Here is a 24,332-nt window from a genome sequence, read left to right on the forward strand (position 1 = left end):
ATAGCATGCATTTCACATCGGTATTTATAACATTTACATTTCATTACATAGCTATACCTTTACATGCTCTGTCTTTGATTGATTCTGAGAAACTAAAGGTCGTGAACACTTACTATTACAATATAGTAATGTAAATATTACCTTGAGAACAACCATATTTTTGGACCTGTAGAGGGTGCAGGATCAGCTTTTTTAAATTTTTTTTTTATTTTTTTAATTTATTTTTGGGACAGAGAGAGACAGAGCATGAACGGGGGAGGGGCAGAGAGAGAGGGAGACACGGAATCGGAAACAGGCTCCAGGCTCCAGGCTCCGAGCCATCAGCCCAGAGCCCGACGCAGGGCTCGAACTCACGGACCGCGAGATCGTGACCTGGTTGAAGTCGGACGCTTAACCGACTGCGCCACCCAGGTGCCCCGATCAGCTTTTTTTAAAACTTACTCTTTCTCAGGAGAGAAATGCAACAGGCAAGATGGATTGGAATCACTCTTTAATACTCTATTAACCTCATAAAGTCATGTCATCTTCTAATTTCCTTCATATTGGGGCCGTAAGTTACACACCCAATTTTTTTCCATAAAGCTTTTCATTTCTGTTGTCGTTAGAAGGGTCTAAGCCTTTCTTTGCCACATCTCTGAAATCATCAAGTCTCTTCCTTCTACTAATTATTAAATGGCGATTTTACATTGATTACACTGCAGAGCTCTTACAAAATGCTATCCAATAATTTGTTTTGAAGGGACTGCTGGGTGAGAGCCATTGTTTCTTCAATGTAAATTGTAAAAGAGATCTCTTTAGCAATTTGTCTGGTTGTGTGTTTACTTATTTTTAAATTTGATTTGTTAATTTGTTGTCTCCTTTTTTTCCCCCCTGGAGAATTAGGCATGAGATCATGAAGGACCAGAAGATGGGCTGAATGTTAACTTTGTAAAGCTGAAAGTCAGATACCATAGGTGTTCTAGAATTAGTCCTCAAACAGTAAGTCCAGTTATCCAAGGAAAGCCACTGAGGAAGAAGGGAACCAGGTCACCTGAACAAACAGTGTTTGTAGGAGAGGAATGCCTTCCTACGGTCCTGATTGGAATAGAAATTGAACCCTTTCTTAGAGGTGTTAAAATGTCTTTATAAATAGACATAAATAATGTCTGAATAAAAAAGTGGCAACTTTTAAGGGCCAACATTTTAGCAATTAATATTTAAAATTTTGAGAACAGCTCTATTCACTTCTGGTTATTGCTCAGGAACCTTTCAGGTTCTGAAGATAGTTTTATTTATTGTTAGAGTAACTCTTTAATGTGTTTCATGAGACCCAGCTTTTCTCTGAGTTGTCATAGATGTATTAGTGGTAATTTAGGAAAAACTTGTTAAGGGCTGCAAGCCACACACTATGTCCTCATTTAATATCTCCATTTAAAAACATTTTTGATTTATATCAAATATGGTGCATTTCATGGGGATTATTCTTCTCTGGTATGAGGTGAATAGTTGCAGACGAGATCCATTATCATGGAGACTTTGTATGGCCAGTTATGGCGCATCCTTCTAATGATAATGCACAACTAAAGTAGCACAGTATTTTCTATAAGAGAATTTTATGCTTTTATATTTCTACTTAAATTAAAAGGGAGAATATATCTGAGGTTAATACTTATTACTTTAAAAGAACTGCCAAAAAATGCCACCGTTAAAATTTACATAATGTATGCAAAATGACTTTTGAATTGTATTCAAAATTTATATCAAGGATGCTTGATTTGGGGAATTTATGTGTATTTCCTATTGCATTTAAAAAGTCCTTAACTCTAATTTAAAAAAATAAAAATGTATTTAAAGTGTTGTACTTTCTACGAATCTGCTATATGAGGATTAATTTCCTGCAACGCTTAGAGTTTTCTAGATTATATAAATATCTCCCAAAACATGTTCAGGTATATTGGGCAGAATCTCCTCTCTCAAGTTAAAAATGTGAAACCGCTATGCTTCCTGTTAGCTATAGTATATTGAGCAAAGGAAATAGAAATGAGTATACAATGTTTATAATAAATGATTGTGTTTATTAATACAAATTGAAAAGACATTTATAAAAATGCCTAGCAGAGGATCTGCAGGCTAATTGGTGTTTAATAAATGCCCCTTCTCTTATCTTGTGCTAGTGTAATGAAGAAAAGAAATAATTTTAACCAGAATAGTAAAATTCTACACTAAGAAAATAGCTTTGTTTCATCCAGTCCCAGTTTTTAGCCTCAGGCAAAGTAAACATAACAATAAATCTTTATTTAGTTCATCTAACTACAAAAGTATAGCATTGTGTACTTAATAGTTCTTAGAAGGAAATTCCTAATGATTTAACAGAATGTAGTACATTTTCTGGGCTGGATCCATAAGTAATAAATTGTGGGAATTTATAGAGTTTGAAATTGCACACCAAAGTTTTCTTGAGATAATAGAATAGTGGTAACCTATCATTTATATCCGTCTATTTACAACCTAAATATCCTATGATGCATTTGTTGGTTACACATTATTCCTCTATGGGATACTCTTCACTCAATGAGCTAATAACAGTTCTCCAAAACAAACTGAAGTGGGATCATGAATTGGTTATTTGTATCTCACAGGTCAATGGCTGTGGAATCAAAATAGGAAGAAGTTTTTGTTGCTTAATGTAGATTTTAAGAATATATAAATGCTTTTGTGAAATTTAAGACCATTTATTTGAATTGCATGGTTAAAAATACAATTTAAACGTAAATTTTCTCGAGGTAAATGATGAGGATTTTTTCAAGCATGTAATGAGATTGCACGTCTCTCTTCATTTGATGATTAATACATAAGTTGGTTTTAAAATATTTAAAGTAAATATACAAATTGCTTGTTTATGAACTAAACAGTTCAGTAGCTCTTTTTAAGTCAAAAGTGTTTTTCAAGTAACACATCTAAATGTTTCACAGAACTCAAAATCTAAATTGTGGAAGAGGCCTCACTAACTCAAAGAAAAAGAATTTTCAGTTTAGAAGGCAGATTATTCTTTCCAATTTTGTTTCTGAAAAAAAAGAGAAAAAAACTCTTTTTAAGCAAAATGGCTGCTTTAAAATTTTTTTAATGTTCTAGTTATTTTTGAGAGAGAGAGAGAGACAGAGTGCGAGTGGGAGAAAGGCAGAGAGAGGGAAACACAGAATCGGATACAGGCTCCAGGCTCTGAGCTGTCAGCACAGAGCCCCATGCAGGGCTTGAACTCAGACCGTGAGATCATGACCTGAACCAAAGTTGGACGCTTAAACAACTGAGCCACCCAGGCACCCCCAAAATAGGTGTTTTAAAACAAGAAGCTTTAGCTACAGAAAAGTTTAATCAATAAATGCTTGTGAATACTTATGGATATGCTGAAAAGTACTCATTAATTTCACATGACATTGTGGAACAATATATATTATAGCCCTTTGTCTTCAAAATTGGTAGACTATAACAACTTTAAACATGAAAGTTTTATAAATATAATATTGTTATCAGATTTGAAACTCTAATTTTATGCAGTATACACTACGATATTTACAGTGTTTATTTAAAAATTTTCTAATATACCATAATTCATGAATGTGTAGAAAATAGAGTCACAAAAATGAATAGATAAATAAAACACACAATGGCACTAAAGTGTTCTTTTTTAAAAATTTTTAATGTTTATTTAGTTTTTTTTTTTTAATGTTTATTTATTTTTGAGACTGAGAGAGACAGAGCATGAATGGGGGAGGGGCAGAGAGAGAGGGAGACACAGAATCAGAAGCAGGCTCCAGGCTCTGAGCCATCAGCCCAGAGTCCGACGCGGGGCTCGAACTCACGGACCGTGAGATCGTGACCTGAGCTGAAGTTGGACGCTTAACCGACTGAGCCACCCAGGCGCCCCTGCTTATTTAGTTTTGAGAGAGAAGGAGAGAGACAGCATGAGTGGAGGAGGGGCAGAGAGAGAGGAAGACACAGAATCTGAAGCAGGCTCCAGGCTCTGAGCTGTTAGCACAGAGCCTGAAGCGAGGCTTGAACTCACCAACCATGAGATCACCATCTTAGCTGCAGTTGGATGCTTAACTGACTGAACCACCCAGGTGCCCCAAATTGTTCTTTATATTCTTTTCTAGAGAATCACCAGGGACACATCAAAATGAACCATGGTGTAGCTGCATTTCATTCTTACAAACATTTCATTGTAAGAATATTTTTTTCGTTTTTTTCTTAGTATTTTATTTATTTTTATATTTTTTAAATGTTTGTTTATTTTTGAGAGAGGGAGAAAAAGAGAGCGAGCCAGGGAGGGACAGAGAGAATGGGAGACAGGATCCAAAGCGAGCTCTGGGCTGATAGCAGAAAGGCTGATGCAAGCCTCAAACTCATGAACCGTGAGATCATGACCTGAGCCAAAGTTGGATGCCTAACCAACTGAGCCACCCAGATGCCCCCCTAAGGCACATATTTCTATAGCTATAAAGCAAATAGCTATGTAATATGTTCATGGCATTTTATATATTTTCCTTCATGTAGTAATGGTAATCTGACAAAGTTATACAAAAAATTTTGATAAATTAAATTTCATTAAGTTTCTAGAGGGTTTTTTAATTGTTCATATACATGCAGGGCCCTCTATCAATATTAATACTCACTTAAATTTTTTTTTAACATTTTATTTTTGAGAGACAGAGAGCACAATCAGGGGAGGAGCAGAGAGAGAGGGAGACACAGAATCTGAAGCAGGCTCCAGACTGAGCTGTCAGCACAGAGTCCGATACAGGGCTCGAACTCACAAACCATAAGATCATAACCTGAGCTAAGGTCGGATGTTTAACGGACTGAGACATCCTGGCGCCAATACTCACTTTTTAATAGAACAACAGTAGTAGCATTTTGTAAAAACTTTACAGAAATAGTCCATTTTATCATTCATATATATACTTTTGTGTAAATCTATTTATGTTATCCCAAATTTGGATGATGTTCTACTAAAATTCCCTATATAATATGCACGTATTCCAATTCTTTTAAACAAATTTTGTGATTCATTTAAATTTGTCAAAATATCAGCTAGGGCAAAGTATTTGATATAAGTGCAAAACCAAATATTATAAAAAGTAAAAACAATGATATATATTAATGAATATTTCCTGACCTATAGTGATAATAGAAACATCTGCCTCTGCTTCTATAGTATTATATCTATGTGTAACAAATTTGTGAGAATTATCTGCTTAGCTTCTGAAATTGTAGTACCTCATGGTTATCTTGGATCAATAATTAATGAGCTAAAGAGCAAGGCATGATAAAAGATTGTTTAAAAAATAAATAAATAAATAGAAGGGAAAAACACTAATAATCCTCTGCATACTACTGTAGTTTCTATACCTTTTTCACCAAGAGGCACCAAAAAGCTGCTTACAAAAGCCGAAACTCAAACTATAATGGAGCATGTATTATTCATTCTGCTAACAAAGGTAAAATCATTAGAATCATATACCATAAAAGACTGAAAAAGCAATCATAAACCACTTAAAAAATAATAAGCTTTGATTATTGTTGACATAAAAGTATAATGTGCATACAAAAGTGTGTTTCTGAAAGAGTTAAAAAAATTAAAGACATTAGTTAAAGGAAGATTATAGAAAAATTATGACCAATTATTACATCTGGATGGTGGGATCATGGATATTTTCATTTTTTTCTTTTTTGTCACTGTGTTTTCTAGTATTTCTGTAGTGCCTGTGACAAAGCTGATTATGTAAAAAATAAAATTTGTTTTTGGTTTTGAGTTACCTACTTTCATTCAAAAAATGCTGAGTGTTGGTTAATTTTACACTACAGAAATCATGTTTCAGTACAGCCAAATGCCTTTAGCTAAGCATAATTTTAGGAGGAAAGTCTTAAGGAAACAAATGGATAAAACTAAATTGGTGAAGAAAAGAATTTCATACCTTTTGAAGGATATATGGGGACATAATTTGCATTGAAAATTAGTAAACCTTCCCCTGCTCCAATGAAAAGACAGTTTATTGGGGCACCTGGGTGGCTCAGTCAATTGAGCATTTGACTTTGGCTCAAGTTATAATCTCACGGTTCTGTGGGTTTGAGCCCCGTATCTGACTCTGCGCTAACAGCTCAGAGCTTGGAGCGTGCTTCAGATTCTGTGTCTCCTTCTCTCTGATCCTCTTCTGCTTGTGTTCTCTCTCTCTCTCTGTCTCAAAAATAATACATAAATAAACATTTAAAAAACAAAACAAAATAAAAGAGAATTTATCTCTTTTGTCTATAAGGCAGATAGATGATACCAACAAATTAAGTCTTAAGGCATTGTGGGTATTGAATTTAGCGAAATCAAAATTCAAATCCAATCTCTCAAATTAAGTTTGAGATCTCAAATCAGTCATTTCATCTCTCTGAAACTCAGATTATTCTTTATATAAAATCTATGCAATAGTAGTAATTATTTTAAAGACACCTTAGCTGTCTTGAGGATTAATTAAAATAATGTATGTATGTAAAACACCACTGTGGGTTATTTTTGGAAGACTTATTTCCCTCTCTGCCCCTCCCCCACTCATGATCTGTCCCTCTGCCTCAGAAATAAATAAACATTAAATGCAATTTATCTGTAAATAAATTCTAGTAAAACACAGTAGTTTTTACTGGAGTAGCCCTCTCATAGTTAACCAACTCCAAACATGATGCAACAGTTACTGTCTGGGTGTAAAGAGGGACCATACATAGGCAAGAACTGAAGGGCATTCGGCTCTTGGATGAAGGGTTGCTCAGACTGCAAGGTCACTGCAGGAGTGACATGATAACAGGAAGTACAAAAGAAATTGTTCTCGCCTGAACACATGGTTAAGGAAAACAATTTCCTTATAATGTACTTGCACTTTCCTCGTAAGTTTGAGATTGTTTCAAAGTAAAAATATAAAAAATGGAAATCTTGAACTAAATATAAAGACATAGTTTGAAAATTAACTGGTGGATTCAGAATTATGTAAAACTAAGCACAAGAAAGCTAGTGTGTCTCTATTATTAATATGGCAAATTAGTTAAAAGTATTGTCAATGATAGAGACATGTTAGTAGGTGATGCAAAGGAACAAGACTAATTTTCCTTAGTAAGGGAACTTTTGAAAGGTAGTTTTAGAAATGAATCACTACGCTTAGTGAATAAAATTGTGTGGTGTATAAATCTAGCCAGAGGCATCAAGCTAAAAGCTTGGCATCAAATTCCATCAGCTATAAAATCATCTTGTGGCAGTTAATATGGTAACAGTAAGGTCCTACTATAAATAAATAAATAAGCTCAGATATTATTATAGAACTCTCTTTCTCTCGGATATAATAGGGACATAGAGTAATCATCCCTTTCTGACATGAATAACAATGCTATAAAACCAATTTTAACTTTAAAAATCTACATGGGAAGTTTTTAAAGGTAAATCCAAAAAGAACACTTTATCTGTTATGGTCCTATACACACAGTAAAACAGTGAATGGAGTTTTCCTAAGTTAGGGTGAAGTGTAGAGTTCTTTTTATATTAGATAAAGAATGTATTTTAAAAACTTAGATTCTGATGGCAATGATTGAAATGATACATTTGTTCTACTCATTCTTATTATTGATCGTATGTTTAGAAATGGAATATACCATGGAGTGTGGCATTTCACTGTATATTATAAAACAAGCATTTTTAGATATATAGTATCTTCCTTTTTTCATATTCAAAATATATGCAAACCTGTATTCTTTTAAGTTCCATTCTTAAAATATCAAAAAGGAAAATGCTTCTAGACATTATGAAGAGGATCAAAAGAACCCAGAATCATTTTGAAAAATGTTCATTTTTTCAAAATGGTTTTTAGGAACCAGCAGCTCTAGTATTTTGAATTTGTCTCAGTCTCATTTTCATAGGAAGTGAGTACGAGGAAAAGACAAGGGGCATTTCAGGCAGAAAGTTCTCTTCTTATTTTCTTACCACCAGTAGCAATTCACTCAAAGTTTTTTTCTATCAAAAGATGTATAAACCTATAAGCCTTGATTTTTGCTTCTTATTATGTGTGGTTCCATTCACTTTCATTCACTTTCCTCCCCAACTCTCCCACCCACCCCATTCCACCCCAAGATAACTGCTGAGCAAGTAGCTGTGTGTTATGTGCAGAAATGTTATCATATTTTATTACAGTGTGGAAAATCTCAAGTCACAACCATAATTACAGGGTGAGCCCTGACCAGCTATATCATTAACTTCCCTATCCGGCTTTCTGCAAAACTTGAGTTGCTATCAATTCTCAGTTACTACCGTACCATACCCAATCCTTGACAGGGAACTCATCTTCTCACAGTTGCATCAGTTTGTTATTTTAATGAAAAACTTTCAAGTAAGGACTAGACATTTCTGAAATGACAGTTTCTAGTAACCCAAGATCGTAGCTACATTAATTCTGTATGCTGCAAAACCAGGAAGTCCCTGAGCCTGACTGTTTCAATCTTTTGTCCCCGTCTCAAGTCATTCTTTATTTTCTTACAATTCTCATTGTGATAATCCAATTCCATTTCATAAGTCTGGCTTTCACCTACATCAAGTGCTTTTTAATATCTCCGACATATTCTGTTATATATATCCATGTATTATGAGTAAATTGTATTCAATTCAGTTATGTTAATAAACTATAGAACAAACTGTAACTACTTATTTTTATAACACAAAAGATATATAGAGTATAAACAATTGAAAGAATTTGCCAAATATCACTGAAAAAAATTCCACAAATCTCTACCCTTGATAGTGTCCTTCACTAACATGACATCATAAGAGTATTCTGGGCTTGCTCCATAAAGGTGCCCTCTATGTAGTGCTGGATGAACTCCAGGTAGTTTAAATGCTGTTGTTGGCACAGTGTATAGATTTCTACGTCGTTACTTATTTTGACAGTGTGCTGACATGGAGTTGAGCCAAGGGACAAATCTTGAGCTGTACATGTGGCTCTGCCTGTGAGGGGCTGGGACACTATTCCATTGTGTGTATACCTCACAAAAGAAAAAAAAAATGCAACAGACAAGACCATATATGTTGTGAGCTTTACTCGGGAATTTTTCACAACAGACTAGAAATTCTATTCTTTGTGAGTCTCCTATTTGAATGATGTGATGTCAAGTCTGACTTCAGTATATTTCCTGGTGTCATGTAGGTCTTGAATGACACAGTTTTTCCTTCCTCTCACTCTCCTCCTCTTCTGGTTAGCTTACCTTGACTGGGTTCTGGTGAGCTTACCTTGACTGCCAGCCCCACTTCAGCAGCATGCATATTAGATGCCATTTCTCAGTTGTTGAGCCAGAGAAATATTGATTTAGAATTATTTTGAAACATCTCATTTTTTGCTATGTAATCACAGTTTCCTAAAGAGTAACATGTCCAAAGAAAAAAAAAAAAGGAAAAATAAGTCACTTATAAAGTATTTTATGTAGTAAGGTCTATAATAGACACATTTCACCATCCAAAATTGTGATGAGCTTTAAGGTTAAATTTTTAAAAAGGACAAAATTCCAGACTAACAAGAAGGATTACTGGGTTCCTTATTGGCAATAAAGATTGGCTTGGCAAAAACCAAAAGATTAAAGTCATACTAACTGTGCATACCTAGGTGTAATTAATGTCAATTAGAGTGTGCTAGGATTTGTACTATGAAAACATATAACTATGTGTTTCTAAAAGCATCATGCCAAGTGCCTTCATTTGATCTACTTTTAAAATAACTTCTTTTGATAATGTTTAATCTTATCAAAGTGATATGTTCACCCCTTCAAAATTGAATTCCACTTCAGAGTTTGATTTAAAAAAAAAAAGTGACTGAAGTGACTACCATCTTCATAATCAAGAATTTCGGAAGACGTATCTTTTTTACATAGGGGTAACAACTCTAGGTGCAATGGCCTGAATTCTGAAATATCTTATTTTTAAAACCTACGTGTGGTAGCCTAAAAATCAGATCTGAGTTCTTGTCTAGTGATTGGTTTACAGACAATCAGAATGGGCTTAATGACCTTGGGCAAGTTATCATAACCAAAGGCAATCTAAATTCCCAGTATGGAGAGTTTGTATCAAATGAATTGTGACAAGTGACCTTCTTTTTCTTACCTACTCTGTCTGGGTTGACTTTACATATTTGGCTATCTTGATTGGGAGTATTAAATCTATGCAGTTGGCTGTGGAATAGGGTTCTTAACCTTGACACTTGGTATTTTGAGTCAAATAATTCTTTATTTTAGGGACTGTCCTGGACATGGTAGGATGTTTGGCAGAATCCCTGGCCTCTTGTACCATATTTCAGTAGCAGTGAAAACCAAAATATAGCAAGCATAAATGGACCCAGATATTGTCAAATGCTCCCTGGAGGCAAAATCAGCCTTGGTTGAGAACCACTGCTGTTAGAAGGAAAAGAAGTATTGTCACATATAAATAGCTTAAATGTACTATTTTTTTTCGAATATATTTGTTCAATCTCTGATACTCCAATGCTGTATTAGTTGACATCAGAAAGAAAGTGTGATTTCCACTAATCATTATTTCATTTCAGATGTAATAAATCATGTGATTCTCTGATATTCAGAAGGAAATGTATATTTATTAATTACCAATATGTCCACACACTGGTTATCAGTTTCAAACTATTTTGCTTAAATGCTTTTACTGATTATTATTTAGTATTGAAGGAGATACTACAGAATAATTGAAAAATTTTTACAAAACTGCATATGATAGGATATGATAAAAATTAGGCCTGAGGGGTGCCTGGGTGGCTCAGTCGGTTAAGCGTCCGACTTCAGCTCAGGTCCGTGAGTTCGAGCCCCACGTCGGGCTCTGGGCTGATGGCTCAGAGCCTGGAGCTTGCTTCCGATTCTGTGTCTCCCTCTCTCTCTGCCCCTCCCCCATTCATGCTGTGTCTCTCTCTGTCTCAAAAATAAATAAACGTTAAAAAAATTACCAAAAAAAATTAGGCCTGAGCTCATCATTCAGTAGTAATCATAAGACTCAAATAGAAAAACATATATTTTTTAAAATTTCTCTTAAGTTTCAAAATTTCTTAAATTCCTTTCATTTATTGAATTGCATTTCTAGAGCTTAAAGGAAGTCAAACTGCATTTTGGGGAAGAATCACTTTTTTAAAACTTATTGTGTTTAGATATCAAGATATTGATTATTGAACACTTATTTTTTAGGCAACATTGCTTCAGTTTTCACATTAATGTATCTTTCTTAAATTTTATTAAAAAAACATTTTTAGTGTTTAATTTTGAGAGAGACAGAGCATGAGTGGGGAGAGGCAGCGGAAGAGGGAGACACAGAATCCAAAGCAGGCTCCAGGCTCTGAGCTGTCAGCACAGAGCCCGATGTGGGGCTCAAACTCAGGAACTGTGAGGTCATGACCTGAGCCGACCTTGAACACTTAACTGACTGAACCACCCCAGGCACCCCTCACGTTAATTTCTTAAAATTAGTTTATTCAGTGTAAATAACTTGTTAATAAAAATAACGTACATTCACTTTTCAGAAATAAGGTATGGAAAAATGTATGGAACTTTTTGCTTGTCTTCAAAGGATTACCATTAGCTTAAAATGTGACTTTTAACTTTCTGGCTGTTATGCTGATTCCATTAATGTAGGAACCCAATCTGGAAAATGAATTTGCTATATTACACTTAAAGGTGAACATTGAATACCAATTTATGGATTTACACTGAAAAAATAAGTGAATCAATGTATATGTTTGAAAAATAGCAAATCCAGGGTGGGAAGCATTATCTTCCTGGACTATGATGTAAAAAATGTAGTCTCATAGGGTGCAAGACAGCCTCTCTGCTTCTTACCAAATAAATCTGTTTTATAATTTTGGTGAATATACAGTCAGATTAAAGAGAATGAGACAGTTCTAGTAAATACCTACAAGCTGACCATCCATATATTCATTTATTATACAAAATTAACCAAGCATCTAAAATGTGGAAGCATCTGCCTAGTGTTGAGAATATATTGATGAGAAAAAGACTTTTTATGTATCCCCAAATGAATATTGGCTGATTAGGAAATTCTCTACCCATATACTGCTAATGATTAGGGTAAATTATAAACATATTAAAAATTAACAACATTAAATTATGACAATACAAAACATTACATATTTTTAACTTCTGATCTTGAAATAATTATGGATTCACAGGAAGTTGCAAAGACAATACAGACAGGTCCTGTGTACCATTAACTCAGTTTTCCCTTATATAACTGAAATTGATGAAGATTCTCCTAGACCCAACTCTTGCCAGGCTCCTTTGAGCCCTTTTTTGGAGTAGACCTCCACCTTGTTCAAGTCAAGACTTGAACAAATACTAGCATAGTTTCTAACAGGTAAAGGCCCCATCCCTAGGAGGATGTTAGCCTCCTTTCAAAGGCCTTCCTGGGAAAACTCAAGGCTGCCAAAAGACACTATTTCTTCCAGCCAATACTTGAAGATCAGCCTTTGTCTTCTAGTCTCCTAGTCTCCTTAGTGGGGGTGGGAGGAAGACCCTAACTTTATTTAATAAGTGCCCGCTCAGCAAACCCAGTTGAGTTTCAGATAGACCACCCCCTCAGCTTTTTGTAATTTTTTACTTTCCTAACCCTACTGAGCCCCTGCTTATCTCCTTCACTAATCTCTCACTCTTCCTTTTAAACACCTAGTCACCTCTGAAGAAACTGAAGTCCAGGTCAGTTCATGTTGTACTCTTTTGCCTATTGTGATAGTACATACAAATTAAAACCTGTCCTTACCATTTTAACTAATGTCAGACTGTATCTTTGACATAGTCAATATCAAAACCAGGATAATGACATTGGTACAATCCATAGACCTTACTCAGATTTTACCAGTTTTATTGGCACTTGTGTGTGTGTGTGTGTGTGTGTGGTTTTATGCAATGTAATCACATGCAGAGCCACATAACCACTGCCACAAATGATACCTAACTGTTCCATCACCATCAATTGCCTCTTTCTACCCCGTTATAGTTAAACCTTTTTTCCCGCAACTTCTTCCAACACCATTCCTATAGTTTTGCCATTTAAAGAATGTAGATAAACATCATCATGCTGTATATATTCTTTTGAGATAGGCTTTTTTCTTTCAGCATAATTCCCTTGAGATTAATCAAATTGTTGCGTGTACAAATAGTTTGTTACTGTCTATTTTTAAGCAGTGTTCCATGAAATGGACCCATCACAGTCTGTTTAGCCATTAACCTGTTGAAGAACATTTGGGGTGTTTTCAGTTTGAGGCTACCACAAATAAAATATCACATGCCTGTTTTTGTATAAACATAAATTTCCTTTTCTCTGGGATAAATGGCTAGTAGTGAGATTGCTGAGTCACATGGTAAGGGTATTTTTAGTTTTAATTGTTGTTCTTTCCTAAGAAACTGAAAAAAAAATTTTTTTTCAGAGTGGTTGTATCTTTTTACATTCTCACGACCAATTGATGAGAAATAATTTCTCTGTATCCATGCCGGCATTTGGTGACATATGGCATTTTATGACAGAGTAATTAGCCTCATTCTGGTGAGACAGTTCACATTAACAGTACATTTATAAGATATTATTAGAGTTTATATTTATATAAATGATAAATTTAAAATACGGCAAATTTGCAAATAAAATATACTGTAAAGTGAAATAGAAGAATGTGTTATTCTTCAGATTATGTGTTGCTGCATATGCCTTTAATGTAATTGACAGTACACAGACACAATTTGCAGAATTGCATTAGAACAAATAACACTGCTGTTATTTGGAAAGTTTAAAATAAAATAGTGTCAAAAATTGAAGAATACCAAGCTACGGTAAATTACAAATTTGGCTAGGGGGGCTGTCGTGCTGTCTAAACAACATAAAATGCAGTAAGCATTTGACAATTATTCATCTTTGACAATTTAAAAATTCTTTAACTAATAGTCAAAGTGGATTAAGCAGTCTACGGTGTGGTTTCCCCCAGTGATATTTTTCTCTACTACTCTGACTTTTAGAACCATTCAAGTCCCGCTGTCGCTTACATGCTTAATTCAATTCAACATTTTGTGTTTAGTTACTATGAAATGCTGGAGCATAACTGTATATCGCCCTATGTTTTTTCATTAATTTTTATGTGGAAGAAAATTAGTATGTTTGCATAATATACATTTGCATATTTACATGATAGCATATATATGTTTGTGTAAACCTATACCTATATGTATAATACACACACTTCCATATGCATACAGATATGTGTGCATTTTTCCCCAATAAAAATAGCCAGGATGTATCTGGCATTTTGTATTTTTCAGGTATTGTTAAACAGTTTAATAGGTATACTATCTCCTTAATTATCAAACCATCATATAATATATTTTAAAGTGAAGATTCAGAGTTGTTAAGTTTGAATTGAGAAGTCACATAATTACACCATTTTTTATTAACTTGAACAGGAAGAGGGAAAAAACAAATTAGAATAAATTAGTCACTAAATTAAAAGTGATGTTGAGCTGAATTGCAGCTCTGATAGATGGATTGGCAACTCCCCCCACACCCACCTTACCCCTCAAATTCACACACACACTGAATGATTTTCTTTTAGAATCTAAAAGACTGTTTTATGCACTTGAAAGTGTTCACACTTCTGGTTTTTATATTTTCCTTATTGTTATAGATATTAGTTATTTATAAAATTCAATGATAAAAACGTACTGCCAAAAATTCCTGCTTTGAAGATTTCTGAATTTATATGCATAAATCCACACTGGTTGTACATTCTCCAATTCTTTATTTTTCAGTGAATCTATCTTAAAGCTTCAGTTTCTCCATATTTGACTCTCCTGACTCTACTAATTACAAATTACACATTTACATTTAGTCACCTGTGTGAAAGACTAGTAGGCATTTTGCTTCTTCTGTAATGGTGTCTAAATCAGTTGTTATTTTCAGTGATTCTTTTTGTACTATTGACACAAATAAATTGGCATATTATATGTGGAAAATAGTTTATCTAGAAAATCATACCCTAAAAAGAGATCTCTGGTTTTCATTTTAAAAAGAGGGGGTTAAGAAGTGTCACAGTTTACATCAAATAGATGTTTTAAAGCTCATTAATTTTGTTTCTTCAACATTGTGGGAAGCCAATGCAACTAATGCAGTAGCAATGAATTTTAATGCTCAAAAGGAAGATATCAAAAAACATATTGACTACAGTTAATAATACTGTATTGTATACTTGACATTTATCGAGAGTTTATGTTAAGTGCTCTCACTACACACACACACACACACACACACACACACACACACTGAACTTTGTGAAGTGACAGACATGTTAATTAGGTTGATTGTGGTAATCAGTTCACAATGGATACAAATATGAAAACATCACATTGTACACCTTAAACATATACAGTTTTTATTTGTTGAGTATACCCTCAGTAAAGCAGGGGAAAATCCCAGTATTGTATGACAAGCCTCTACAGTGACTTCCTAGGGTCCTGGTGTTGGCTCCCTTGTGTAAGCCCTTCTCTTGACTACTCTTAAGTCCCACCCTGAGGATACAGTTTGCCTTCTTGGGTGATAATTTTCCCGTGGGTTGTTACTTTGCCTTGATTTGGTGGTTTGCATTTACACCAGCCAAGTTTTCATCTTTTTTTTTTTTTTTTTTTTCACTTTACCTAAGGTTTTTGTATGCAATTCTCAATCCTTTAAGAGATAACAACAAATTTTGGGTTTCTGTCCAGTGGCAACAGTGGGCCCCACGACCCGTCACTGTGCGAGGGCATCTGAAGCCCTGAGGCGGGAAACCCAGGGGGAGGAGGGGCGGGGCGGGAGAACAAGGAGGGCTGCGGGCGTTGCCGCGGAAGCACCAGCATGTCCTCCGCCCAGCAGGAGGCCGCATCTCAGTGTCTCAGGCCTATGCTCCACCATCCGCCTACCCTCCCGCTCGTCTCGGTGGTGGCTCAGCTCCACCTCAGAGCCGAGCTCTTCCTGCCGCGGGTCAGGCGGTGTCTGTGGTGGTGGTTGCTGAGCAGTCTTAAGGGTGAGGCCCGAGGTGGCCGCCAGCAGGGCGACGCCGGGAAGAGCAGAACCTATTGGCCCCGCGTGGGTTTAGGCCCAGAAGGCTGACCCGGCCGGTGCCCCGAAGGAGCAGCTTACCGTTCTCAGTGAGGACCCGATCCAGCAACAGCAAGGACTTGAGGCAGTTCATCAAGGCTGCGAGGCTCTCTTCTCCGCAAGAGGACAAACCGGAGATGCAGGCCACGCCCATGATGTGTGATGTCATGGGAGCCTCCATCTTGCTGGCGGACAGCTCCAGGGGTCTTCGCTGGCTTAGTGAAGCAGGTGGCCGCGTTGAGAAAGACCGTGTGCCCAGGAACTGGGAGCAGCCTTGAGGAGCTGCAGGTGGCCTCCAGGAGCAGAGAGTGACCTCCAGTCAGTAACCAGCAAGAAGCTGGGGCCCTCAGTCCGCCAACTGCGTGCAAATAATTCTGCCAACAGTCTCTGTCCATGAGCCCAGGAGTGGACTCATCCATTCAAACCACAGTTGGGGGACACCTTGATGTTGAGACCCTAAGCAGAGGACACAGGTAAGCCATGCCCAGACGACTGACGCGCAGAAATGGTAAGAAAATACATATCTTCTGTTGTAAGTTGCAAATGGACTTTGGTGATTTTGATGCAACGATTGAAAACGAATATATATATTCTCTGTCCCTGTCTCTCTCTCAAAAATAAATATACATTCAAAAAAACCAACTTACAAAAAGGGAGGGGGGGGGCTCCTGGTGGCTCAGTCGTTTGAGTCTGGACTTGGGCTCAGGTCATGATCTCCTGGTCTGTGACTTCTAGCCCCACATCAGGCTCTGTGCTGACAGCCCAGAGCCTGGAGTCGGGTTCAGATTCTCTCTCTCTCTCCCTCTCTCTCTCTCTCTCTCTCTCTGCACCTGCCCTGCTCACGCTCTGTTTCTCTCTCTCTCTCTCAAATAAACACTAAAAAATAAAAACAAAACAAAACTAATATATATGACTTTAGGCTCGAAATGAAAAAGATAACTTTCTAAAATATTTTGTAGTTTATATTCTCAGTAACAGGTTTCAGTGAAGGAAAAGAGGCTTTTTAAAAAAGGTAATCAACTGCTTAGTTTCTATTAAATTCTCAAATAGAAGAATCATGGAAAATAAACCTGGAAGAGATGACACATCTTGAGCCCCACAAGGAGAATAAACTGGAAGCAGATTTTAATAGCTAACTGACAAATAATGGTTATTTATCCTGGTGAGGAGTTCATTTCAGAGGCAAGAGAAATTTCTACATTTCAAGGCAAATTACAAGAGCTATTAGGTAACCTGTTAGGAATTTTAATGGGGGTTATCAGTTCAAATGCCCATTGTGGCCACGAGGTAATATAAATAAGTGAGGTGTGGCAAGAATAAATGCTTATGCAATCATCATGTAAATGGATGCTGCTGCTAACTAGGGGTATGTGCCCTACTGAAAAAGATAGCTTTCTGCACTGTCCATGGCCAGCAGTTGCCATGTGGGATTGTCTGTTCTTAGCTGAGCTTTTCATCTTTGTAGGAGATTGCGGAAGTAGGTGTTTGTAAATATCAAGTAAAAGATATAATTTTAAAACATTTAAAAATATGTATCTGGAGGGCAGTTTTTTGTGGCTTCTGGTTTACCACAACATTGCTTTGTAGAATGGAACACCAGGGAATAGCCAAAGGAAAGTGAGTCAAAGAAAATCTTCAACTAGGAAAGGAATGAATCATTTTCCTTATGCTGAAAATACTGGATCAAAGATATGTTTGGAGAAATGCTACACCAAGATGACAAAATCACCAAACATGGAGGGATGATGTCGGATCAACAATTTTGCAATAGCTGAGGCACCTGGGTGACTCGGTTGGTCAGTTAGGCATCCGACTCTTGATTTTGGCTCAGGTCATGATCTCCTAGTTGTGAAATAAAGTCTTGCCTCTGACTCTGCACCGAGCATGGTGCCTGCTTAAGATTTTTTCTCACCCTCTGCCCTCTCCCCTGCTTGTGCACTCTCTCTCTCTCAAATAATAAATAAATAAATAAATAAATAAATAAATAAACGACTTATTTTTTATTTTTTATTTTTTGCGGTAGAACTCAGAAAAGGATAGGCTGCCATTCACCCATTTGGGAAGGATGGGGGAAAGTAAAAAAGATAAGAAGGAATTAGTGCTTATATCAACTGCATTAGTGCATTACTGCTTATTTAATTATTTAATCATCTACTTATGTATGCTACCTGCTTTGTCCTATAGTATACTATTAAAGATGAAAAATATTAAATCAGCGTATTTATAGTCAACTGTTACTAGCTCTGTGGCCTTAGAATTTACTGGTATGCACATAAAATTGGCCTTAAGATAGAATAACATCTATTAACTTGAAACCAATGAAATAACTGCACATATAAAGGGAGGGATTATAAACAATATCAGCAGAGATAGAAATACTGGACAAATGTGGGTGGAGCATGGTGTGAAGTGGAATCATCTAGGGATACTCTCCCTGGCAAATTGCTATGAAATTTTGATATCCACGTTCTTCCTTCCAGAGTATATTGCCACCATCTCTGCAAACATTTTTGCTGCCCTTAATTTATTACTATGTGAGAGTCATTTTGAATATATCAAACAGAATGTAATACAGGTGTAGGACTTTTGGCTTTGATCACCATGCAGATTTGATTATAAGCATCTGGGTACAGCACTGTAATGTCTTGGAAACAATTTGTTGTCATATGTGACCAGATTGTGCACTAATTTGAGTGTGGATGATATGTAAAGTTTGCCTCTATTTGTTGGGTCTCATTACTAGCCGCTATTTTAAGACTTTGATGTTGCTTTTAAGAATCACCTCTGTAAAATTAGATTTGCATTTAAGCCAGCTGGAATTATTCAGGAATAGATTTCAGACAGGCAAAGAACAGCTGGAATACTGTTCTTCCTACATGGGGTGCCAGGGAAGATGTATGGTTGGGTGTCATACAAGTATAGGAGGTGTTCAATGGCAGATGCCTGTTTTTTAAAAATAATACGATGTAGCAGAATAATGTTGATATATTACGCCTGAACTTTTCTTTTCCTTCAAAAATAGTGTTCTAATGATATCTGTCTAATAATAGCCTGAGTTTTTAAGATTTTAATTGAAGAATAAAATACATTAAAAGTTATGGAAGTCACACGTGGGGAGTTTATTTTTCCAAAGTAAACATGTCCATATATGTAATCAACACAGTGATCAAGAACCTGAGGACATCAGTGGCAAAACTCAGGGCATTTCCAGTTATCCACACTCATCTCCAAAGATAATCACTATCCTAATTTCTAGCATCGTGGGTTAGCTTTTACCAGTTTTAAAACTTCTATAATTGAAATTTTACAATTTTTACTTTTTTGTCTGGCTTCTTTCTGGCAATATTATATGTGTGTTATTTAATCACATTACTGCATGTAACATGTTTTGTTTTCTTTTTTTGCCTTTATGTTATTATATAATATTGCATTGTGTCCTCATCCCAAAATATATGTGCTCTACTATTGCAGGAGACTTGTTCATATCCGTTTTGGGGTGAAAACAAATAATGCTTCAATAAATATACATATATATCATTTTGTCATATTTTTATTCATTTGTGATTGAAATGTGCCAGGGAGTAGAAGTGCTGGTTCTGGAAGGTACATAATCATCTAATTTATAAGCTACTGCTGTGAAAAGGAGTAAAGGAAACTTGATTTAAAATACAGTCAAGAAGCCATGAAGGGAGAGGTCTTATGCAGGTACCATTTGTTTCCACTCACGTGACCAGTAGGAAGAAGGAAGATTTCTACATGCCTCAGTAACAGCAAACTGCCCACCACTGACAGCCAGTGAGAAACTGCCATAAACTCAAACTCTCATTCTCTTCCAATGAAATGTTCAAAATAACCCTCTGTATTCCTCCTAGAACCTAATAAAATCTAGCGTCCTCTTTGTCTCTTTGGACTTGCCTGTGGTTTGCCATAGTTTGCTTGTCCTGAATTGCAATTCCTCTGCTATTCTTGAATAAACTCATCTTTGCTTAATTAGCAAATTACCATTTGTTTTATTTAAGGTTGACATTGCTAAATAGTTTTTCATAATGATTGGATACATATAGAATCCTACCAGGTTCGGCATAAATTATTACCACCATATCCACAATTTGTTATTTGTTAGGTTTCTGAATTTTATTAATTTCTGTTGGCATGTTTACCATTGGGATTTAAATTGGATTTTCCTGATGGCTCACAAGTTTGAGTAACTTTTTAATGTCTCAAGGATATTTTACATATTCTTTTTTCTCAAGTGCCAATTTTCCATCGGCTTCATTGTTGATGCTATAGCTTCTTGGATTTCAAAATATTTAGATTTCCATATGAACTTTAATTTTTTTATATTTATTTATTTTTGAGAGACAGAGAGAGACAGAGTGTGAGCAGGGGAGGGGCAGAGAGAGAGAGAGAAAGACACAGAATCTGAAGAGGCTCTAGGCTCTGAGTTGTCAGCACAAAGCCCAATGCAGAGCTGGAACTCACAAGCCATGAAATCGTGACCTGAGCTGAAGTCGGACACTTAACCGACTGAGCCACCCAGGCGCCCCATATGAACTGTAGAATGTACTTGCCATATTCCAAAACAAAACAAAACAAAACAAAATTCTGTGATTTTGAGAATGCCTTCAATCTATAGAGAAATTTTGGGAGAATTGACACCTATAAACATTCAGTATTCCAATTCATGAACATGTATAGTGAAAGCATTTATGCTTCATTCATTTTGTGTATTTTGTAGTTTTCTAAGTGGAATGTTTGAACAATGTTCATTAGGTTTATTTCTAGGTATTGAAGTTTCTTGAGGGTATGGTGAATGGTCTCATTTATTAATTTCATTTTGAATTATTATTATTTTTTTAAAGTTTATTTATTTTTGAGAGATAGAGACAGAGCGTGAGTGGGGGAGGGGCAGAGAGAGAGGGAGACACAGAACTTGAAGCAGGCTCCAGGCTCTGAGCTGTCAGCACAGACCCCAGCCTGTCATGGGGCTCAAACTCATGAGCTATGCGATCATGACCTGAGCCAAAGTCAGACACTCAACCAACTGAGCTACCCAGGTGCCCCAATTTTAAATTATTTTAATGATATATTGAGCTTCATTTGAATTCATTCATCACACTTCATAAATTCAATTATTGATACCAATTGTTTTGGGCAGATTATTTTGAAATTTTTATGTATAGTATCTTGAGTCTGGAAAAATGACATTTTCATCTTTTCCTCTTTAATCTTTGTGTTCTCCATTTCTTAGTCTTGCATTATTGCATTGGATAAGAGTTAGTTTTAAAGACAAGTTGTGAGAATGGACATTTTGTTTCCATTCTTAGGGAAAAAACCCTACCGTTGAATATATTGAATGCTGACAATTTTTGATAGTTACATGTAGGAAGCAGAATTCTGTGAGGGTCCCAAGGTTTCTGGCTCCTGATATACATACACCTCCCGTTTATTTTAAAAAAAGCACCCTAACTTTGTTTTAATCTAGTTTGCTAACAGATTTTATCACCAGTGAATGTTAAATTATATCACATTAGTTGTCTGTACCTCTTGAGATAATCTTTTTTTCATTTTCTCTTTATGTTTTGAGTTAAAGTTTTGTAACTCTTACCTTCTCTTGTAATTAAACTTCACTTGGTCACGACACTTAAATTATTCTTTTCACATATAGCTTGATTCAGTTTGCTAATATATTGGTTAGGATTTTTCATCTATGATTATGATAGAGGTTGTCTGCTGATTCTCATTCTCTTGATATCCTTATCAGATTTTGGAATCAAGAATTTGCTGACCTCATAAAGCCAAGGGGGAAAGAAATATGCGTATGTGTATAATTTGGCAGAGAAAACATCTTGGATTTGATAATTAAAAATATTTAGTTATATATTTATGTTTTAGTAGATACTGGACTACCCAGTTTTTCTATTATTTATTCTGGTTGGAATGTTCTTTAATTTTTGTCTCGGCAGCCCATAATCTGTGAAAGCCAAAATTTGTGCTCAGCTTCTTAGCCCATTATCAGTTACTTTCTGTTGGAATTTCCAGCTCCCACTTAAATTTGGCAAATGCTTTGAAATAATTCCTTTCACATTTTCTATTGAACTATCAAATGAAAACAAAAATAAAATAAAATACTGCCTTATGTTAAAAAGTATATTCATTACAAAGAGTTTATCAGTAGTAAATTTAGTTGTAATTGACTGTATTTCTAACCTGAACCCATGTTGGCTTGAACTAGTTTTGGTTGATGTTAATTAGTGAAGAAAAGCATAATTAAAAATTTTTTTAATGATGATTTTTGAGAGAGAGAGAGACAGAGAGAGACAGAGTGTGTGCGGGGGAGGGGCAGACAGAGAGGGAGACAAGGCATCCTAAGCAGGCTCCAGGCTTTGAGCCATCAGCACAGAACCCAATGCAGGGCTAGAATTCAGGAAACATGAGATCATGACCCGAGCCAAAGTCTGACGCTTAACCAACTGAGCCACCCAAGTGCCCCCAAAAGAGTAATTTTGTATTTCACCACTACTCTGCTTTTGTTCCTTAATTCTGGGAGAAGAGTGATTACCTGGACACATCCTCCACAATTAACTTTGCTACCTAAGCATCTCCAAATTTTCTTACTCAAAAGTTGTTTATTCATAAGAGCATTGCTCTCACAGTCAAGGGAACCATAAATTCCAACTGTGTGTGGTGACAACAGATGATCAAATAAATAAATGATGAATAAATCTTAGCAGATACCATCATGAATAGATTCTAAGGAACAAGGATTATATGTTCACTCTTCACCAATGCCTTAGCACTATGGAAGATCCCAGGATTACATGGAACCTCTGGGGAGACCAAGGTTAGGCTAAATTGACTGATAAACTCCTAAATTCATTGAGATTAAATTTCCACCAACTGACAATTTAAAGATTAAATTGGATTACAGAGAAGATTTTAAAAGTTACATTTTTGGACACTTGAGTTAGAGATCTATAATCACACCACACATATATGTACACACACAACTTGTTTTTAATGTAAATATTGAATATAGCATTTCTATTATTTGTGGTTTTTTCCAGTTAAATCCTCACAGTCTCATTTCCATTTTAGTACATATAGATCTGTATCATTCTTCTGAAATACCTCTAAGTGTTTTATAACATAGACATAATATATTTTATCTAACAATCACCCTAGAGATGGGTGCTAGGAGCATTTCCTGTTTTTATTATCACAGACGATATTGCAAGATGTTTAGTAACTGTTCCTTATGTTTCTGTAGGAAAAGTGGATTTCTGGTCAAAAGGAATATGCATTCGTGACTACCAGATAATTCCCTAGATTCAATAAACAACTGATGATTGTTTTCCAAAATTTATTGAGAACTTCATTTTTACTATTTTTTCTGTAGTCAGTAATTAGCTACATGAAATCTAAACTAAGTTATATATGGAGAAAATTATTCTTCATTTCAGGTAAAATAAGAGGGACTGTTTATATTTTTACATACTGTGCTCTGTTTTAATAATCTTGGTCTTTTTTTAAAAATTCTTCAGTTCTAAAATTAAGGTTACTAATAAGCCTTTCAATAAACAGAGTTCCCTAATGACAGATTTCTAGTCTCAATAGTCTTCCTTTGCTCCAGGACATGTTACTAATTACATATCTTATTTATTTAAATCTTTAGCAGCCTAAATAATACTTTCTAAGGAGATTAACTATGAACACCTTGAACAATAAATTCTCAGCACAAGCATCTAATTTAACTTTACTAAATATTCACATTTTAGTTGCTTATAACTGGCAACTATCTGATGTTTCAAATGCTTCTTCCTGCATCAGTGTGAACATCAAGATGTGATAAACTCAAACTTAACTAAAAAATTTGTAAAATGATGATGTATTTTACCCAAGAATAATTTCTATTTTTTAGTTTTTTTAAATGTTTATTTACTTTGGAAAGAGAGAGACAGAGCGTGAGTGGGGGGAGGGACAGAGACACAATCCAAAGCAGGGTCCAGGCTCTGATCCGTCATCACAGAGCCCTACACAGGGCTCGAACTCAGGCACTCTGAGATCATGACCTGAGCCGAAGTCAGAAGCTTAACTGATGGAGCCACCCAGACAACCCTACCCAAGAGTAATTTCTACTTGTTATCAACTTCACAAATAA

At 35.7% G+C, this 24,332-nt stretch overlaps 1 long non-coding RNA gene across 4 annotated transcripts in view; it reads right to left on the minus strand.

The window, feature by feature from the left end:
- LOC131483684 (uncharacterized) overlaps positions 1 to 21,923 on the minus strand; it is a 48,439-nt gene extending 26,516 nt beyond the window's left edge. For 2 of the 4 annotated variants that reach the window (XR_009247875.1, XR_009247877.1), the window contains exons 1-3: positions 21,780 to 21,923; positions 16,214 to 16,453; positions 9,287 to 9,411 (exon numbers count right to left, since the gene is read on the minus strand). This is a non-coding gene — a long non-coding RNA (uncharacterized LOC131483684). Of the gene's footprint in view, positions 1 to 9,261; positions 9,412 to 16,213; positions 16,454 to 21,779 lie in introns of all 4 variants that reach the window. The other 2 variants (XR_009247878.1, XR_009247870.1) reach the window with 2 other exon arrangements.
- Between the last annotated feature and the right edge of the window lie 2,409 nt (positions 21,924 to 24,332).

This window comes from Neofelis nebulosa, chromosome 1, assembly GCF_028018385.1.
Source record: "Neofelis nebulosa isolate mNeoNeb1 chromosome 1, mNeoNeb1.pri, whole genome shotgun sequence".
In the NCBI taxonomy this organism is placed as follows: domain Eukaryota; kingdom Metazoa; phylum Chordata; class Mammalia; order Carnivora; family Felidae; genus Neofelis; species Neofelis nebulosa.